A 21,753-nucleotide genomic window follows, 5' to 3' on the forward strand; every position below is an offset into this window, starting at 1 on the left:
CCGGGGGGATGATTCTGAATCTGTTTTGCGGGAGAAATAAATAGGCATAAATGCGATGGCAGGTGGAATGGAATGATCGGATGCGGAATGCAGTAAATGCACTGGAGGTTTTTAAACAGGTTCAAGCCGCACTGAGTGTAATACTCTACTCCTGTGTGGATGCTATAAATGCACTGAGAATGTCTATCAGGGATGTTGCTGGTTACAAGAATATTTGTCTATCCTAGAGCTTCGAGCTCCTTGTTCTTCGGTGATCTCAGCTTCTGTGCTTGTACTGGACCTCTGTCTTCTTCCTCAGCTTTCTTTCCTCCAACTTCTGTTACCTGTCCTAGAGTGTTCCCCTCTTTCTGTGTCGACCGGTCCTTCCTTAAATACTTCGCCAGTGGTAGTGTGCCTAGAAAGGGAGGGCACGAGCTCCAAGGCGCCATAAATAGAAAGCAACCGTCATGGGCTGCTGCGCGAAGTGACGGGGGGGGGGGGGCCTTGAAAACGCGCCCCCGTCCAGTCTCGTTCGTCATGATGTCGTTCTGCAACGGGCACCGCGGAGAGGGCCCACTGGGCAGCCACTGAATGGCCCAGCGGCCCGCTCGGTCTTGTACACCTGACACAGCAGGGCGGCAGGCGGGGCGCCTTGGGCCTCGCGATGTTATCCTAAGGCGCGTCAGATGATGCGGGATGAGATCCGTGCATTAAATATCCCCACGCCTCCCTACCAGGCCGTGGCAGGGACTGACACCGAGCGTGGCAGGAGCAGTTGGAAGTGACAGGCCACGCGCTCTTTTAAATGCGGCATCGGGCCTTTCACTGGTTGACACCTCACCACTGGACCTCTGTGGGGGCCACCGGCGAAGGACTTCTTAGGCCGTCTGGGGAACCTAGTGCTCAGGGGTCACTGTTCACAGCCCCGAGCACTCTCTTCCGGATATGCCCTTTCTTGGTCCTCGGGGAACCGAGTGCTTGGGGGCCACTGTTCACGGTCCCGAGCACTCTCTCCCGGAATTGACTGTTCAGGTCCTCGGGAAACCGAGTGCTCGGGGGCCGCTGTTCACGGCCCCGAGCACTGTCTCTCGGAACTAACTTCCTTGGGTCCTCAGGTTACTCGGGTGCTCAGGGGGCCACTATTCGCAGCCCCGAGCACACCCTTCCCGGTACTCGGCTTTTCTGGTCGTCGGGGGACTTGGGTGCTCGGGGGTCACTGTTCACGTTCCCGAGCACTCTCTTCCCGGCACTTGGTCTTCTCGGATCATCGGGGAACTCGGGTACTCGGGGACCACTGTTTATGGCCCCGAGCACCCTCTCCCGGGACTTATTCTTCTCGTACCTCGCGGAGATGATCCCCACGGGAGGGCGCCACGTGGCAAACTGCTGATCTGGCCTCGGGACTCAGGCACCCCTAGTTCCTATGTCACCGACAGCAGCCCCCGGGCCCATTGGCAGGCGATGGCCCAGAGACTATGGATGGGGCCGTCATCTTCATTGAGGCCGATCCCAGCACCGATGCCACGTGGTGTGTTTTTAGGCGCTGGCCTCTATGGCCCAGGCTTCTGGTACAGCCCAGCGGGGAGCTAAACGGATGCGCATCGAGCCGACTCCCGAGGCGCGTAATAACGTGGCAGGTGGCGTGCGATAACGAGGCAGGCGACGTGCGTGGCAACCGCGTAGATCGAGGGTAGTGCGCCTGACGACTGCTGACAACCGCGCAGACCAAGGGAGATTCGCCTGGCGCTCGCGCCGGTCGAGGAAATTCGTCTCGCTGAGCGCGCCGCAGTAGGCATCATTTGAAATCCCTAGGATATAAAAGGAGGAGGGGAGCGAACCATTGCCCCTTTACGCCATCTTCGCAATCAAGCCTTCTTGCCTTTTTCTTCTTCCTTGCGCTCCAGAGCTTTCGCCCTCCCTTAGGCCAGCAGCGCACACTCTTCCCCCCACCGCTCCAGCACACTCCCCACCCCGAAAAAATGCCGAGGGCAGGAACCAGCCGCCGTGACAAGGGGCCCGACAGCATACTGCCGGAGTCGAGGATTGTCAACGAAGAGGGGGTGGACAAGGTCCGCAAGTTGATGGTGCCTGAAGGCCAGTGGGAGGCCTCGGTGGTGAGGCTGGTGAGCTTCCCGCCGGTCACGATCCGGCCGGAGCGCATCGTCGTCTTCGTCTCCTTCGTGGCGGCCGGGCTGGTGCCGCCATTCTCGACGTTCTTCCTCCAAGTCTTGGACACGTTCGGGATCCAGCTGGCGCACCTCAACCCGAACTCGGTGGTCATCTTGGCCATCTTCGCGCATTTCTGCGAGATGTTCGTGGGGGTGCCGCCGTCGGTGGCGCTGTTCTGCCACTTCTTCATGCTGCGGCCGGCCGGGAAGAAGAGGGGTTCCTTCACCGCGAACGTCGCCGGTTGTTGCAACTTTCGGCTGCGGGACAGCTTGGCGGAGCTGTACATCCCCCAGGTGCTGCGGAGCAAATGGGATGATTGGCGACGCGACTGGGTCTACATCGACGTCAGCCCCCACGACCGCCTCATGCTATCGGAGGTGGTGGCGGAGCCCCAGAGGTCGATCTGGGAGGCGGCTCCGGTGGAGGACGAGCGAATGCGGCCAGTGCTGAACCAAATCGACTACCTGCGCCAGGCGGGGCTGACGTCGGTGATGGTGGTGGCGGACTATCTGTGCTGCCGCCTGGCGCCCCTGTGGGAGCGGGTCCGCCCCAGCTAGATGTACACGGGCCTCCACGACATCACCAGGATCCGGATCGGCGAGGACGGGGACTTGGATGAGGGAGCGCTGGCGGGCCTGCTGCGGGTGGTGACCAGCATGAAAGACCTCACCCGGGGTGGTGCTTCCCCGGGAGCGGTTTGCGCTCTGCGCCGACCCGGGCCGTGTGGCGTTGCAAGCGACGCTACCTGAGTTCGACGCCTAGTGTTTGGTCGACCGGCCGGGGCGCCGGAACCCCGGGACCATCCAGATCCCTGGGGTGGACGAGGAGACGGGCGGCGCCCGAAGGACCGACAGCGCCCGAAGGACCGGCGGCGGGGACGCCGCAGGTGGCAGGCCTCCGGCGGGCGGCATGGAGGCCACGGGCGGCCGGACGTAGACTGGCGGTAGGGGTGGCGCGGGCGGCAGGTGGCAGGCCGGCCGTGGGGCTGCCACAGGCAGCAGCCATCAGGCCGGCAGAAGAGGCGCCGCCGGCAGCGAAGTGGTGGCCCCCGGGGTCATGGGAAAGCGCCCCCGGACGTTCGTGCCTCAGCCATCATCCTCGTCATCTCCATCGCCTCCACGGCAGCGGCTGTCAGCGGGTGGCGCGAAGGATGAGGCTGTGGCGGCCAGTCGTCCGACGCGGAATCCGCGACGGAGGAGAGGTCCAGGGCGCGGGAGGTAGCTCGTCGATCCACCCTTTTTCCGTGCTTTGTGAGTGCGTCGTAGGTCCGGGTTTTGAGCCCCTTCAGTATCTCAGCATTGGCACGCTTGACCTTCCCATTGCTCCGAGGATGAGTGACAGAGGCGAAGCAGAGCTTGATGCCGAGGTCCTCGCAGTAGTCCTCGAACAGGGCGCTTATGAACTGAGTGCCATTGTCGGTGATGATTCTGTTCGGAACGCCGAAGCGACTTGTGATACCGTGGATGAACTAAAGCGCCGTGTTCTTGGTAACCTTGATGACTGGAACCGCCTCTGGCCACTTGGTGAACTTGTCGATGGCGACGTAGAGGTACTCATAGCCCCCGATTGCTCGGGGGAATGGACCTAGAATGTCCAGCCCCCAGACCGTGAAGGGCCATGACAGGGGGATAGTGTGAAGAGCCTGAGCTGGCTGGTGAATCTGCTTTGCGTGGAACTGGCACGCCCTGCAGTGCCGAACCAACTCGGAAACATCCTGGAGAGCTGTAGGCCAGTAGAAACCTTGCCGGAAGGCCTTCCCGACCAGCGTGCGGAACGATGCATGGCCACCGCACTCGCCCTCGTGGATCTTAGTGAGAAGCTCACCGCCTTCTGCCCAGGTGATGCATTTCAGGAGGACACCGTCTGTGCCACGCCGGTACAGACCCCCGTCTACTATAGCATAGCGTTTGGACTGCCGTGCAATCCTCTCGGCAGAGGTATCATCCCCGGGAAGGAAATTTTCTTTCAAGTACCCTCGGATCTCGTTGATCCATGAGGCATCTTGAGAACCGCCGGCAAGCGCAGCGCACTCACCGGGCGGCGTAACCCTGACGGGGCTCCCCACTGAGGGCTCGAGGGTTCCCCTTCATCCTGGTCGGCAGGAAGGACGGAAGGCCGTGTGAGCCTTTCTTCAAAAGCTCCGGCAGGGACGCGTGCACGGGAAGAGGCCAGGCGAGAAAGGTCATCGGCCAGAGCGTTGTCGCGGTGAGATATTTACCGCAACTCCAGGCCGTCGAAGTGCCTCTCCAGCCTCTTGATTTCCGCCACGTATGCCGCCATTTGAGGATCCGTGCACTGGTACTCTTTTGACACTTGGTTGACCACTAGCTGGGAGTCTCCCTTGACCAGGAGGTGACGAATCCTGAGGCCCACCGCGGCCCGGAGGCCAGTGATGAAGCCCTCATATTCCGCCATGTTATTGGTTGCTCGGAACTGCAGCTGCACGACGTACCGGAGTTCTTCACCCGTTGGGGAGGTGAGAACCACTCCGGCCCCCGCACCTTTCAGCGTGAGGGAACCGTCAAAGTGCATAACCCAGTACCCGGGCACAATATGCCCGGGATATGCGGAAATCTCTTCTTGGTCGATCTCGGGGACGGGCGTCCACTCTGCCACAAAGTCAAAGAGCGCCTGGCTTTTGATCGCCTGGTGGCTGACAAAGTGCAGATCAAACTCCGCCAGCTCCACCGCCCACTTGATGATGCGCCCAGTGCCTTCTCGGTTCCGGAGGATTGGCCCCAACGGATACGTAGTAACCACCGAGACCTTGTGTGCCTGGAAGTAGTGGCGCAGCTTTCAGGAAGCAATGAGCACGGCATAGAGCAGCTTTTGGGCTTGGGGATATCTTGTCTTGGCGTCTCGGAGGACTTCGCTGATGAAGTATACCGGTTGCTGTACTCGGTGGGCCCAGACTGCGGCTTCACTTGAGAGCTTATCACAGCTCTCGAGCTCAGTGGCATGGTCGGGGTTGGCCGAGTGCTCGGGCTCGACTCCCTGGTCGGGAGGAGCCAAGTGCTGGGCCTCGACTCCCTGCTCGAGAGGAGCTAAGTGCTCGGGCTCGACTCCCTGCTCGGGAGGAGCCGGGTGCTTGGGCTCGACTCCCTGCTCGGGAGGAGCTGTGAGAACTGGAGACTGCCCGGGGGCGGTCGGGAGCTGGGACCCAGCACCTTGCCCCGAGCACTCATCACGTTCCACCACCAGTACCATGCTCACGACCTGAGGAGTGGTTGAGACATAGAGCAGTAGAGGCTCGCCCTCGGAGGGGGCCACTAGTACGGGCGGCGAGGTGAGATACTTCCTCAAGTCGCGGAAGGCCTGCTCAACCTCCGGCGTCCGGTCGAAATGACTGGTCTTCTTCAGGAGTTTGAAGAGGGGGAGTCGAAATGACCGAGCTTGGAGATGAAGCGCCCGAGGGCCGCCATGCAGTCGGCGAGGCGCTGAACTTCCTTGAGTCGAGCCGGGGGTCGCATCTGCTCGATGGCCTGGATCTTTTCTGGGTTGGCCTCGATTCCTTGGCTAGAGACCAAGAAACTAAGGAGCTTGCCCGCGGGTACCCCGAAAACACACTTCTCGGGGTTGAGCTTCAAGCGGGTAGTGCGGAGGCTGTTGAAAGTCTCAGCCAGATCTTCAAGCAGGGTGGCGCGGTCTCGGGATTTGACCACGAGATCATCGATGTAAGCCTCGACGTTGCGGCCAACCTACAAATCAAGGGTAATGCGCACAGCGCGCTGGAAAGACGACCCAGCATTGCGCAAACCAAATGGCATTGATACATAACAATGTCCCCACCGGAGTGGTAAAAGAAGTTTTTTCGTCATCCTCTATGGCCATGCAAATTTGGTGATAACTAGAGTTTGCATCTAAAAAACATAAAAGATCACACCTCGCGATTGCATCTACAATATGATCTATGCAGGATAAAGGAAAATGATCTTTTGGGCAAGCCTTGTTTAAGTCGGTGTAGTCGACGCACATGCGGAGCTTGCCGTTGGCCTTCGGGACGATGACTGGGTTTGCCAGCCACTCGGGGTGGAGGACTTCTCGGATGAAGCCGGCATCAAGGAGCTTACTTACTTGCTCCCGGATGAACTCCTGGCGCTCGGGCGCCTGCCGTCGGACTTTTTGCTTCACCGGTCGTGCATCCGGGCGCACAGTGAGGTGGTGCTCGATCACCTCCCTAGGGATCCTGGGCATATCGGACGGCTGCCACGCAAACACGTCGACGTTGGCCCGGAGGAAGGCGATGAGTGCGCTTTCCTATTTGCCGCCCAGGTCATCGCCGATTCGGACGACCTGGGAAGCGTCTTCTCCCACCACGACCTCCTTCATAGGAACAAAGGCGTCGACGGCGAGTCGGGGTTTGGATGAAGGGGGTCCCGGGCCCCCTAGGTAACCCTCGACCTCAGCCCGAGCTGAGACCAAGGCCGAGTATAGCTACTCGGCTCAGGAGACGGCGCTGCCGATCTCGGCGGGCACAGAGATGGGGCCTGCAGGGCCCGGCATCTTGACCGTGAGGTATGCGTAGTGGGTGACCACCATGAACCGAGCGAGCGCCGGGCACCAGAGGATGGCGTTGTAGGGGAGGGGGAGTTCCACGACATCGAAGATGACGTTCTCTGTCCGAAAGTTATCCCGGCTCCCGAATGTCACGGGCAGCTCGACCTGCCCGAGGGGTAGGGAGTGCCCGGGCGTCACCCCGTAGAAGGGGAGAGATGGCTTTAGGCATCTGGAAGTCACCTGCAGCTTCTCGAAGGCCTCCCGGGAAAGGAGGTTCAGGCCTACACCCCCGTCGATCAGCACTCTACTGACATTTATGTTGCAGATGGTGGGGGACACTACCAGGGGTACTCGCCCCACGCCTGTAGTACTTGCGGGGTGGTCGGCAAGGCTGAACGTGATCGGGGAGTCCGACCATTTCAGGGACCTTGCGGCCTCCGTGCTAGGGGTCGCTGAGCACACCTCGCGCCGCATGGTCTTGACACTGCGGCGGGAGGAGGGCATGTACACGCCTCCATCGATGAAAGCGATGATGTGCTCATGCTCCTGAAAGCCTTGCTCTTGGTTGTCGGGGGTGGCTCTATCATCGCCGCCTCTGCGGGGCTCTTCGAGGTCCCTCTGGCGCCGCTCGATGAGACCTTTGACCGCGCGGCACTCCATGAGGTCATACCACTCGGTCTGGTGGATCTGGCACCACTTTCCCGGCTCGGGCCTCGCAGGAGCGGGGGCCCTTGCGAGAGCAGGAGCCCTCATGGGAGCCGGAGCCCTCGGAGGGGCCAGAGCCCTTGCCGGTGTGGGCCTTCTGTCGGCGGCCGCCCGGCGCGCTGGCCGACGGTCAGGCTCCTGGGCTGGCCCATGGGCAAGGCCCTGAGCCGGCACGACAGGGACAACCTCGCGCCTTCTTCTCTTTTTCTTTTCCCGCTTGTCAGAGCGGGAAGGACCTGGTTGATCGGCGGCGGGATGCTCAGGGCGCGGAACTTGCCACGCCCGAGCCTCCGCCGCCTTGGCGCACTTGTCGGTCAACGCGAAGAGTTCCGCGGTGGTTTCGACTTCATGCGTGCCCAGCTTCTCGAGCATCCGCTCGTCACGGACACCTTGCCGGAATGCGACAATTATGGCGTGGGGGATTATCCACGGGATGGTGTTGCGGACCTGGCTGAAGTGTTGTATGAAGCGTCGCAACGTCTCCCCTTCCTGCTGTTTAACGGTGTGGAGGTCGCACTCCAGGCCGAGGCACGTGAACGTGCCTTGAAAGTTTGCCACGAACTGGTGGCAGAGGTCATCGCAGGAGCCAATAGATCCTGGGGGTAAGTTCATAAGCCAAGAACGGGCAGAGCCCCTCAAGGCTACATGGAAATAATTGGCCATCACCTTTTCACTACCGCCAGCCGCTTGGACAGCGGTGGTGTAGATTTGGAGGAACTCGACGGGGTCGATGGACCCGTCGTACTTCTCTGACAGTTCTGGCCGGAACTTGGTGGGCCATTTGACCCGGCGGAGCTCGCTGGTGAAGGCGCGGCAGCTTGTGCCGTACCCTGCTGCGCGAGGAGTGCCCTTGGGCGGTGAACGCCGGCGAGCCAGGGAGCCCCGGCGGTCATGGGCCGCCATGGAGGAGGCCTGGTCCTCAGCTTCGGCCTCATGCCGGGACTCCCGTTGGCGCTCAAGGGTAACACACGCGTCTTCGATGGCCCTCTGCTCATTGAGATGCAAGTGTAGGTCCTGAGCTCCGGTAGTGGCCAGGGGAGCTGCACTCCGCTTGGAGGCCCCCGGCCGGTTCGGCCACCACCCGAGGATGGACCGGCCTTGGTTGCGCCACGGTGGTGGGTAGCATAGGAGCTCTCGGCCAGCACCTGACTGTGAGCCGTGCCCACCAGAGCGGCCACCTCCTGGAGCCAGCGACCTCCTGGGGTTTCACCCGCCGCTTGGACTGGCGGGTGCCTGAGGAGAGCTTGCACCGCAAGCATCGCGCTCCCAGGACTGGCATCGCCGAAGGCAAGCCTGCACCGCAACGGCGCCCGGCGCTGTCCAGACGTGGACCTCGCAGCAGGAGTTTCTGCCGCTTGCTAAGGGTTAGGCGGTGTGCTTGCAACGGTGGCGGCGGCCCTGCTGGGCCTAGCGCCATGGTCCCCATGAGAGGGGAGCGTCGTGCGGGCGGACCGTGGCTGCTGCTGAGGAGCAGCAGCGACTGGGGCCTCCTGCGCGAGGGGCTCCATTTCCTCACTGGAGCTGGAGTCGGTGCGTCGGAGATGATGACCACCTGCCATTTTTTCTGCAGGAAAACAAAACAAATTCAGGGATGCAACCCCCCTACCTGGCGCGCCAGCTATCGGAGGGTGAACTTCTAAAGCAGGGATCCGGAGGGACCCCCTTTGAGATTCGGCTAGGGGGATGATTCTGAATCTGTTTTGCGGGAGAAATAAATGGGCGTAAATGCGATGGCAGGTGGAATGGAATGATCGGATGCGGAATGCAGTAAATGCACTGGAGGTTTTTAGACAGGTTCGGGCCGCACTGAGCGTAATACCTTACTCCTGTGTGGATGCTATAAATGCACTGAGAATGTCTCTCAGGGACGTTGCTGGTTACAAGAATTTGTCTATCCTAGAGCTTCGGGCTCCTTGTTCTTCGGTGATCTCAGCTTCTGTGCTTGTACTGGACCTCTGTCTTCTTCCTCGGCTTTCCTTCCTCCAACTTCTGTTACCTGTCCAAGAGTGTTCCCCTCTTTCTGTGTCGACCGGCCCTTCCTTAAATACTTCATCGGTGGTAGCGTGCCCAGAAAGGGGGGGCACGACCTCCAAGGCACCATAAATGGAAAGCTACCATCATGGGCTGCTGCGCGAAGCCCACCGGGCAGCCACTGAACGGCCCGGCGTGCCCGCTCGGTCTTGTACGCCTGACACAGCAGGGCGGCAGGCGGGGCACCTTGGGCCTCGTGATGTTATCCCGAGGCGCGCCGAATGACGCAGGATGGGACCCGTGCATTAAATGTCCCCATGCCTCCCTGCCAGGCCGTGGCAGGGACTCACTGAGTGTGGCAGGAGCAGTTGGAAGTGACAGGCCACACGCCCTCTTAAATGCGGCATCGGGCCTTTCACTGGTTGACTCCTCACCGCTGGACCTCTGTGGGGGCCACCGGCGAAGGACTTCTTAGGCCGTCGGGGGAACCGAGTGCTCGGGGGTCACTGTTCATAGCCCCGAGCACTCTCTCCCGGATATGCCCTTTCTTGGTCCTCGGGGAACCGAGTGCTCGGGGGCCACTGTTCACGGCCCCGAGCACTCTCTCCCGGAACTAACTTCCTTGGGTCCTCGGGGTACTCGGGTACTCGGGGGCCACTGTTCGCAGCCCTGAGCACACCCTTCCCGGTACTCGTCTTTTCTGGTCGTCGGGGGACTTTGGTGCTCAGGGGCCACTGTTCACGGCCCGGAGCACTCTCTTCCCGGCACTTGGTTTTCTCGGATCATCGGGGAACTCGGGTACTCGGGGACCACTGTTCATGGCCCCGAGCACCCTCTCCCAGGACTTAGTCTTCTCTTACCTCGCGGAGATGATCCCCGTGGGAGGGCACCACGTGGCAAACTGCTGATCTGGCCTCAGGACTCAGGGACCCCTAGTTCCTGTGTCACCGACAAGTACTAGTTTATGGTTGGAACTGGCATTGATGTACACTGATACATCAGTGCCAGTTCTAGCCGCGAACAGACACTGATAATCAGTATCAGTGTTGGTTCTAGCCACGAACCAACACTAATGATTGCTACTGTTATATCTTATCTTAAAAAAATCATAACTTTTCACACGAAGCCGGATGTATGAAAATTGTAGATCTTGTCGAGATCTGCAACTTTTTAGTTGATAACTTTTTAATTTGAGGCAAATGGCCTAATAATCTTAACAAAGTTTTAGCTATGTTCGATGACAACTCATCTTAAAAAATTCATAACATTTTCATACGAAGTCGGATGGAGACAAACTTTATATTAAAATTATAGTTCTCGATGAGATCCACAACTTTGTAGTTGATCAGTTTTTTCTTTGAGGTCTTTTAGATGTCTATATAGCCGTTCAAACATTCGATCAAAAGATATCAAAAGGATTGATTTTTGCTATTATAATCGAGAACGAACAATAGTTGGGATGGTTAGAGCGGTCACGTGTGAGGGTCTACTGTGAGGTCGTGAGTTTGAGTCTGGTTACTGCATGTGAGAAAAAATCGCGTGACTTATGCGGTCAGGAGAGCAGCATGACTAGTTGGGTGCCTCTGGTTGAAAAAAAATTCTTGCTTTTTTGGCCCCAAAAAGTTTGAATCGGGGAAAACTATATCAGTGCCCGTTGGAGTCACCAACCGGCACTGATTGTTTTCAGTGCCGGTTCTAAACTCGACACTGATATTCACTGAATATCAGTGTCAAGTAATCTGTGGCGGTTCAAAACCCGTCACTGATGACGATTTTGAACCACCACTGATATTGTGTTCTACTGTAGTGTGTATGACGTGTGGGCTAACAAAATGTGGCTTGCTACAGTTGCGACTGTCAACCAAACAGTTGCATAAAAATCTATAGCCTAACTAACATTAGGAGTGGCAAATTTAGAGTGAGCCAAACAAGTCCTAAATTTAACTATGTCCGACTTACAGAAGGCCATTTGAGGTTTTCATGAGAATATAACCAAGAGTATAAAAGATGTCTATAATGTTCTCTCAATAGCATATGTCAATTAATGGTCCCCTCTTATGCTATCTTTGAATCCTTTACGCTACCAGAATTAACAGTTTAGCCTATGCTTTGTATTTTACCTTGCATATCTAGAAATATAGAAATGCTCTGTTTAGCTTTGAATGTGGAATTAAACGACCACCTATTCTTTGTATGGTAGGATGCATTTAAAGTGCTGCACATGATTTTTATTGTTCAACTTGATCTATTTAGATATATCCTTGCTCCAGCGGTACCCAAATCTAATTCCATCGTTTACCTTTTTTTAGACTCAGCCAGGATCTTGAATCACTATCACGAGGATTCGATCATACTAGATACAAGGTATACATCGAACATGGTGCTTGATTAACAAATACATACTGTCCTCTTTCAGGAGACGCTTTCTTAGCACATGAATGAGACGCGCATTACACCTTTCTTCTAAAAAGAACAAGATCAATGCAATGAAGAAAAGCTAAGATTCTGGATATATACAATGCAAAATGCTATAGATCTCTGATCTACCCTCCTCCATCCAAGAATTCCACTGGTTTACTAGACCCTGACAATCAGCCTCATACCACAATGTTTTGGAGCTCTAAGTCCTTCAACAACTTCACACATTCGAGGCAACCGATTGCCTCTGCAGGATACAGCTTCGTGGTATCTAGTCACCCTCTCTCCCATCCCCATAATCTAAAATCTGATGTTCTCGACTGCAATAAAAAAGAGGGACTTATTAATTGGTACATTTGGTCCATGCTGCAGATAAGTGGCATTAGCTGCCAGTCCGCGGGATCTAAGAAATATTTTTCACATGACCACACTAATCACACGTCCAAGCTGTTCTTTCAAGAAATTATTGTTCCAGGTACCTTCAGAATGTATTTACAAGTCTGATCTGTTTGAAGAGTGAAGTGGTTTTTAAGCAATATAACATTGATTTAATAGGACAAGAAAGTTTGAATATTATACGATGTTGAACGGATATCTTATGTCCCTGTTAAAGTACAAAACAAGCTGAAGACATCAAGCAGTCAAACCGGAAGAATTAGAGCCTTCTTTCTGATCCTATTGATAAATGATATACTGCACAGAAAAGTATAAGAATAGCTAATCTATGCATCTATGCCAATTAAAAAACAGGCACAACTAAGACCTGGTGCGCCATGTTCACATCCGCGCAATGTCCATTGGATATGTTACTCATTTTTGGCCTGGGGTCCGTACAATTATCTAAAAAGACTAGTCACTCTACAATTTAGTTTACATGTCGCTTTGACAACTAAGTTTACATATTTAAATTGGTGGTATATCCAGTTTAAGTAATAAGCTAAGCATAAGTTTGCAAACAACTTTTAATCAAACACAAAACCAGATTGAAAAATGCTATTTTAGTAAATAGGAGAACTATTTAGTATTGTCTCTAGTGTAGCGAACATGCTCCTTTTAAGGTATGTATGCGATTTTGGTGGCTAATAATAATATAGTCAATAGGATTAACATGTTTATCAGGTATATACTTTAGTAAGACACATGGATGAGTTTAAGAAGATATCACTCAAAGAAGTTTGAATTGGATGAGTTATAGAAAAACTCTACACGCCAGATGGTCTGACGTTGAAACACTTGAACACGTTGAAGTGTTTTAGAAGTTCAAGGTTGTACGCGTCAAATGGTCTGACGCTGAAACAATTGAACACTCATGAGTTTTTACAGAAGAAGAAGTTCAAGATTGTACATGCCAGATGGTCCAATGTTGAAGCAGTTGTACACATCGAAGTACATTCAGAAGAAGGAGTTCAAGGTTGTACAAGCGGATGGTCCGGTGTACACATCGGAGGCATCACCGGAGTAAAGTCCAGAAGATTTTCTGTTGAGTGGAAAAAAGACTTATACATATTGGATGGTCCGGCGTATATATCGGAGGTATCGTCAGAGCAAAGTCCAGAGGAATTCCTTTTGGTTAATTGAAAGACGAAAGTATACAAACCGGATGGTCCCGCACTTGTATCAGAGAATTCGCCAGAGGATTCAATGGCAGTAGCGACTAGTCCTGGGTGGATGGTTCACACCAGATGGTCTAGTGTTTGAAGCCTGCGCAAGTTGGATCATCTGGTGTTCAGGAAAAACGTGACCATTGAAGCAACGGCTAGTTCGCGGGGTTGAGACTATATATATATGCCCCCCCCCCCACTTAGTTATTTGAAGGTGCTGGAGTCTAGAGAAGACCACATACACCTGAGGAGACATTCAAGCCACCAAAGTGCTAAAAGTGATCATCAAAGGCAATTAGCACAAGATTAGGGAGTGATTAGTTCTATTAGGCATAGAGAGAGTCGTTGCTAGGTATTGCTGCCTAGAGAGGGGATCAATGAGTGATCCTACATTGAACCAAATGGTACACTGAGCCTTGGAGTCTTGGTGACTCGTTAGCACAAAAGCATTGGTGGCTTAAGCATGTCGACGCTCTGGCTTTGTGTGGAGCTACATCAAGAAGTTTGTATGGGGACGTGGAGACTCTTGCCTTTGTGGGTCAAGCCCTGAAGTGAAGATGGCGGCAAGTGACTGAAAGAGAGACTTGTGGTGAGCCTTACCTTTGTGGCTTGGTGGCTAAACTTACTTAAGGCCTAAGAGGCTCAAGGGTCGTGACCGGTGGTCAACCGGGAGCAATACCCTATGTGGCTGCTCCAACATGGACTAATGTTGGTATTTATGCCATCAATATCATAGGATAAAAATCTTTAATACCGAGTTTGCTCTCTCTATCTTCTTTATGTTTCCGAATTTACATATTTGTAAGTTTCCTTTGTGTGTTTACCTCCTAGAATAATTTACTAGGATTGGCTATAGGTTGCAAATCCTTTTTGAGCGATAGAGTAGACACATTATATAAACCTAGAACCTTTTAGATAGAAATTAATATAGGTTTATCTTGTGAAGTTTTTGGAGACAATAAATTTTAAGTGTCCTGACTCATCCCCCTCTTAGGATGTCATTGATGCCTTTCAATTGGAATCAGAGCTGGGGCTCACACCTTTTACAAGGATACGCCAATCCAAGTGTCATTTGAGTTGTGGTCTCTTTTTGATCGGTTAGGCTTCACCACCAAGTGAGTTGTGATGTCTGAGGTAGGGATGGATATTGGAAGTGCTCCACATTTTGACGGTACTCACTTCCCCTGGTGGAAGATACTAATGACTTATTTTCTGCAAGCTAAATGTTTAGGTGTTTAGAGAGTCGCCGAGAAGGGGATGAAGGAACATCTCACAAATAAGGAGAGACAATTCGATGCCATGCGGAAGAGTATCCTTTTTATCTTCTCTATACATCGATACATTCAATAGAGTATATTCTCTCACCAATGCACATGATATTTGGACTAACCTAATTGAAATACATGAATGCACAAAGAATGTGTGTAATGAGAAATATCATGTGCTAGTCTCTGAGCTCAATAGCATTAAACAACTTGCTCATAAAAGTGCTACTGACATATACTCATGTTTGAATATTCTTGTCAATGAGATCAATCGGCTAGCTAGGCTTGATGCTAATTGGAGACAATCTAAGTGGTAAGAATGATACTTCAAGATCTTCTTCCAAAGTACAAGTTGATTGTCACAATCATCTATGACAACAATGACATTAGCAAGATAACTCCAAGCCAAGTATTTGGTAAGATCACCGCCCATGAGATGACCATAAATATGGGGATTTAAGCTTCCTTCTATCCGATGCCAAGAATATTTTCCTCACAAGCAGGCAAGCTCATTGCCCACACATCCAAGAGAAGATAAGAAGGCAAGGTCAAGAGTCAAGATCAAGCGAAGATGATGGTGATGAAAATGAAGAGAGCGATGAATAAGATAAGTAAAGCACATCAAGTGACGAAGAAATGAACCCCAAGATCACCAAGTTCATCTTAAGATTGAAGAAGGACATCAAGAGGTTTAATGTCAAGATTGATCATCCAGTCTCCATTAAAGATTTGGTCAACACAATTGATCATATCAAGAAAGAGAAGAAGACCAACAATAAGAATGAGACAAGGGAAAGAGCCAAAGTATTTACATGCATAAGAAGATGAGTGTGTGAAGATGAAGATTCAAGCTCAAGTGATAAGTGCCTCACCATCCACTCCTCAAAGATAAGCTCTTCCTAAAGGTCGTCATCACAAGTCATCATCACACAAGTCATCATCACACAAGTGCCTTACGACTAAAGGTATGAAAAATGATGTAAGTGATGATGAATCCGATGAGGATTCACCCTCTTAAGAAGAACTTATTGAATTGATAAATGAGCAACAAAAGGGCATTAAAGAAACGAGCTAAAATGACTTAAGAAATTCAATGTTTTTAATGACATTCATACTACCTTTGTTTCTAATTATAAACAATTATTGAGCAAACTTGAATTGCTAAACAAGGCGCATGAAGACCTTCAAACAAAACTTGAATGCATTGAATCTCAATCTAAGGCCCCCTTAAAGCAATCTACATTTCTCTTTAATTTTAATCCTAAGGTAGATGCTTCTACTTCTTGTGATGATTTGATTGTTCTATCTAGCTCACCTATTTGTAATGAGACATATATTGTGAATGTTATTATAGAATCATGTAATGATCTCAATGCATAAGAGAATGGTGAGCTCAAGCAAGAAGTGAAAAATCTCAAGAAGGATTTAGCAAGATTAAAGAGCAAGAATCATGTCCAACCTCCTCAAAATAACCGTGACAACATGGTGAACAAGCTTGCAAAAAGGTCCACTGTGACATGCTTCAAGTGTCATCATGAAGGTCACAAGTCCTTTCAACGCAAGCGAGTCAAGAAGGAGACTAAGGAGAAAAAGAAGATGATAAACCTCTCAAACAAGACCTCCAATATCTACACCAAGCTCAACTATAAGATCAATCACAAGATCAAGAGCAACCACTACAAGCTCAAGAACAAGAACAATGGCAAAATAGTTACACACATGGTTGGGCAAAAGGACAGGAGTGGAAGACATGAGTCCACAAGTTGGCTCTAGGGATTTGGAGACTTGACGCACAAGTTGAAGTTATGGTTCAAGCAAAGAAGCCAAGTGTACAAGATTGAGCGTATTGATAAAGACCTTGATCATCATATACCTAAATCCCCCGTCCAAAGGTAAAAGAGGTAATAATAGTTAGATTTTTGCTCATGCTTTTTGTTATACATCTAGTAGCTTTGCCTTGTCGAGGATTATATGTGCATATTTTATTTCCTTGTAATGCCTAGTGTAGGTTTTTCATGGTAGGTTGTTTGTGTTTCACTCTAACCCATGGATAACCTACATAATTTATTAGTTGTAGGTTTTTTTCATAGAATATTTCTACAAGCGGTATCCTTTATGTGTCATGAATCCAACCTACATGGTACCCTTCCTTATTGTTATTATTGACAAGTGTATGTCTCTCACAAATATTCGACACTTGTATGCACACATTTAGGGGGAGCATATCCTATGGGTTCTGATTTTGAGACTAACATGTTTTCAAGTAGTATATTTGTCAAATCATTTTATCTTTTAAGCTATCTCCATGCATAATACGGCTTAAACTCCCTATCTTGAAATATTGTCTAGTTGCGCATCTGTTACACACCTACAAGTGATAGTCACAAGTGGGTCTCATCATATATATGCACACATATTGAGGGAGTTTAAATCATATCATGTGACTTTCATGAATTGTAATCTGTTTTTTTATTTTTTTAAAAAAATGGTATCCATATAACCCTTTCTCATCACAAGTGATACTATTCAAATGGATCATAATTTATGAAATTCTCTCCCTAGTGCTCTAATGTTTTCTGTGTTAAGTTCAACATGTCTTTGTAGTCTTTTTGATATTATTGAAAAAGAGAAAGAATTTTGACGACCAAAGCAAGATGCAAGATTGTTGGCAAAGGAAGAAGCATGATGCAAGAAGCATGCAAAGCAAGGAGCTCTTACATGGGTTGATCAAGGGAGGTAGTGTCGATGGATGAAGAGGGAGAATTGTCTCCATGGCAGTCACATCAAAAAAAAAGTGGGACAAAATGAAGGTAAGAACGAGGTATGACAAAGATGAGATCTTTTCCTTACAATTGAAATCATTGGTTGTTCTTATCTTGCATAAAAGCAAAGAGGTAAGGCCTTGTGCTCTTTACAATTGGTATAATTTATTATTTGCCACTTGCTTTGATTGTGTTGTCATCAATCAACAAAAAAAGTGAGAGATTGCAGCAAACATAGCCCTTTTGTATGTGATTTTGGTGAACAATGACAACATAATCAATGAGACTAACATGTTTATCAAGTATATGCTTTAGTATGCTTCATGGATGAGTTGAAGGCAAGATAGCACTCAAAGAAGTTTGAATTGGACGAGTTCTGGAAAAGCTCTACACACCAGATGGTTCGGCGCGAAAGCAGTTAAACACACCAGAATGTTTTTAGAAGAAGTTCAAGGTTGTACACGCTGGATGGTCCGACACTAAAGCAGTTGAACACGCCAGAGTGTTTTCAAAAGAAGAAGTTCAAGGTTGTACACACCGGATGGTCCTACGCTGAAGCAGTTGTACATGTCGGAGCATCTTCAGAAGAAGGAGTTCAAGGTTGTACACGCCGAATGGGCCGACGTACACATCGAAGGCACACCAGAGTAAAGTATAGAAGGTTTTATGTTGAGTGGAAAAGGACTTGTACACATCGGATGGTCTGGCGTATACATCATAGGCATCACCGGAGCAAAGTCCTGAGGAATTCCTTTCGGTTCATTGGAAGATGAAAATATACATGACAGATGGTCCCATGCTTGTATCGGAGAATTCACCAGAGGATTTAGTGGCAGTAATTGCTAGTAATGGCTAGTCCTGGGTGGACGATTCAGACCAGATGGTCTGGTGTTTGAAGCCTGTGCATGCCGGATCGTCCGACATTCATGAAAAATGTGACCGTTGGAGTAATGGCTAGTTCGTGAGGTTGAGGCTATATATACCCCCTCACTCGGTCATTTGAAGGCGCTAGAGTCCAAAGAAGCTCACATATACTTGAGGAGATATCTAAGCCCCCAAGGTGCTAAAAGTGATCATCCAAGAAAATTAGCAAGATTAAGTAGTAATTAGTGCTATTAGGTCTAAAGAGAGTTGTTGCTAGGTATTGTTGCCTAGAGAGAGGATTGAGAAGTGATCTTACCTTATACCAAGTGGTATGACGGAGTCTTGGTGACTCGTTGCACCGTGAGCCTTGATAGCTCAAGCATGTCGACCATCTTGTTCCGTGTGGAGTTGAGGCAAGAAGCTTGTATGGGGACACGGAGACTCTTACCTTTGTGGCTCAAGTTTCAAAGTGAAGATGACAGCAAGTGACCAGAAGAGAGGCTTGTGGTGAGCCTTGTCTTTATGGCTTTGTGGCTCAACCTACTTGAGGTCTAAGTGGCTCAAAGGTCGTGACCGGTGGTCGATCAAAGCAATAGCTTAGATGGCTGCTCCAAAGTAAACTAGGGGTGACATTTATGACATCAATAGTACAGGATAAAAATCTTTTATACCGAGTTTGCTCTCTCTACCTTCTTTACATTTTCATATTTACATACTTGCAAGTTTTCTTTGCGTGTTTACCTTACTAGAGTAGTTTGCTAGGACTGGCTATAGGTGAGACAAACTATATAAACCTAAAGCGAAGAAGAACAAAAGGCCTTGGACGCGCAATGGATCCTGAAGCACTATTTCTGCAGATAAAAATTAATATAAATTTATCTCTTGTGAAGTTTTTCAAGACGATCAAATTTAAGTGTCTTAATTTATTTTCTTTTAAGACGTCACTGATTTCTTTCCTCTAGGATTCTTATCCCCGGAAAAGTTACGTAAGAGCTTGCTAGCGTTGAAACCAGGGAGTGTCTGACGTCCTTCTCTTCTACGCTTAGCCTCTTGGCAGCCATAAGATGTAACAAGGATATTCAAAGAAATTAAGTCAGAAACTGACCATATATTTTGGAGGAGTCATGTGACTTCTCAACCTATCTCCTCGCCCCATCTCTCCCTTATAACTAATATAATTCCTAAGTACATGCATGGCGTCATCATCTTCATCGAGAAAGTATATATTCCTTTTGGACGTTTCGTCCAGAACCCTCCCAAATTATATTCTTGGAGTGACTCTTAAACGAAACGAAAATAGAGGCCGTTCAGAAAAAAAAAACATAGAAGCAACTTGTCCAAATTTATGATGCTATATTTTTCAACATCTTGATGATACCAAATTGACGCATGATGGTTAGATTATTATGTAGTCTAGCTGTCGGTTTCTCGATCATTATTATTACTTTCTTTGTTACATAATATACATTTGAACATGTTATAGTTTCGAATTAAGAACCCGGTAATGCTAGACGTAGACAACTATATATGCATGGGTTGGTACGGAAGATAGTTGTATGTACGGAAACATGGTTACCTTTGGACACGTAATGTAAAGGCTTAGTATTTTTGTTTATCACGTCAGTCATGTTTAATTTGGGACACACCCAGGGTTTGGTGGAAGACCAAAGGATGAATGCTATATAGCTCAAAGTATTATAATTGATTTAATTTAGTTTCATCTGATAAAATTAAGAGTACATCCATCCCTTATCATGCATGATGTATGTGTCATGCATTGACTTCCAATAGTTCCAGTCCTGGGTCCTTTCCTATCTAATTAACTTCTAAATAGTTATCATAGTTCATTAATTAGTGGTGGATAGCTACTCTCTCTGATTGCAAATGTAGATCGTTTTAGTTTTCTCAACTATTCTCCAAATATAAGTCATTTTCGAACTTCTATGCACTTTTTCCTCTTTCATTCCCTTCTTACCCTTTTCAATAAATGTTACTACTCAAATAAATGGATGAGTTATCTTTTCAATGCAGAATAAATAAAGGATAATAAGGTCATTTGATCTACTTTCTTAATCCTTATGCATAAGTCTAAAACGACCTACATTTACAATCGAAAGTAGTATTGAACATGTAACTACTGTTTTTACACTAAGTAACATTTAGAGAACTTTTACGGTATACCCAAACGAATATGGGCCTTCTATTTCTTGGGTTCAATTTCTCAGCTTAGTGAGAATACTACTCGTCTTGCACTAGTAGTTTGAGTAGTATATATGGGCAACTGTGGAAAAATGATGCATGTCAGTTTAGTAATTTTGTGGGTTTCTTGCGTCAAATACGTTTTAGTATGTACTGCAGCCCGGCCCCAATCGTTCAATCGTAATTGTTACGCTCGCCTAATTTCATTCGGCTAGGGTTTCGGGGGCGCACTACGGTTGCTTCCGTGTTCCGGCCACCATCACCTGTCTCCGAAGCCTCTACCTGTCTCCTGCCGCCTCCCTGATGCACTAGATCAGACGCCTCTGCCCTCCGCCCACGCAGAAGCTCACCTCCACGGCGCAGACGCCTGCCTGTCTCCTGCCGCCGGACTTCCACTGCGAGTTCTCCCATGCTCTACCAGATCCGAACTGATATTTGCACTACCTGACTTGGACGTGTTGTATACTAGTGCTTGAATTCTATAACGTGATGTACGATTGTCACTTCTGCCCTTTTCTTTTGACACGCTTTCCATGGACGCTAGATCGTTGCAGATTTGCATTTTGAGCGCCGATGACAGCTCTCCGATGGATCAGTTTTTTCTTTCTTTTCGTTGTCTGTTATCGTTCTTTATTCCATCTGTGAATCGGTAGTTTGAAAGCAAGCGTCTGATTGGTGAATTTGTTCAGATGTAACTTGTTTAAATTTTGGAATTTTTTCAGTGGTTGCAATGGCCCAGGGAATGTACATGTTCATATATTGTTACAGTGAGTTGTAATGTTCAGAGATTGTAGATGTTTAAATTTCTGAAAATGCTCAGAGGTTGTAATTCCTGTACGACTGGAAATTGTTCAGACTTCTTCACAGATGTAACAGTGAGTTTTGAGTGTTGGAAACTAATTATGGCGGCAGCTAATTATGGCATAACGTATTACTATTCCAAATTAACTCTCAAGGGCAAAGTCCGTGAATATTTTAAAAAATGTAACAATTATTAAATTGTCCAGAACATCAACGGTTAGATTTGATTTGTCCTACTGCCCACGTCCTGGTAGTATGTGGCAGTGTAAACACTACTATAGTGTAAAAACTAACAATTATTAAATTAGGCTTATATGCCAGCCCATCGTTGTCGATTCCTTACAGGTCGATAATGAGCCCATCGCTATCGGTTCCTTACAGGTCGATAGTGATGGGGGTATTACTGCAGGTTCGTAGGCTATATGAGAAGAACCAGTTATTGTGGCTTATGAACCGACACTAATAAGGGGAATCGCTACCAGTGATGGCTTAAGCTGATAGTGATGTTCAATTGCCTAATCA

Source organism: Phragmites australis, chromosome 8 (assembly GCF_958298935.1).
Source record: "Phragmites australis chromosome 8, lpPhrAust1.1, whole genome shotgun sequence".
In the NCBI taxonomy this organism is placed as follows: domain Eukaryota; kingdom Viridiplantae; phylum Streptophyta; class Magnoliopsida; order Poales; family Poaceae; genus Phragmites; species Phragmites australis.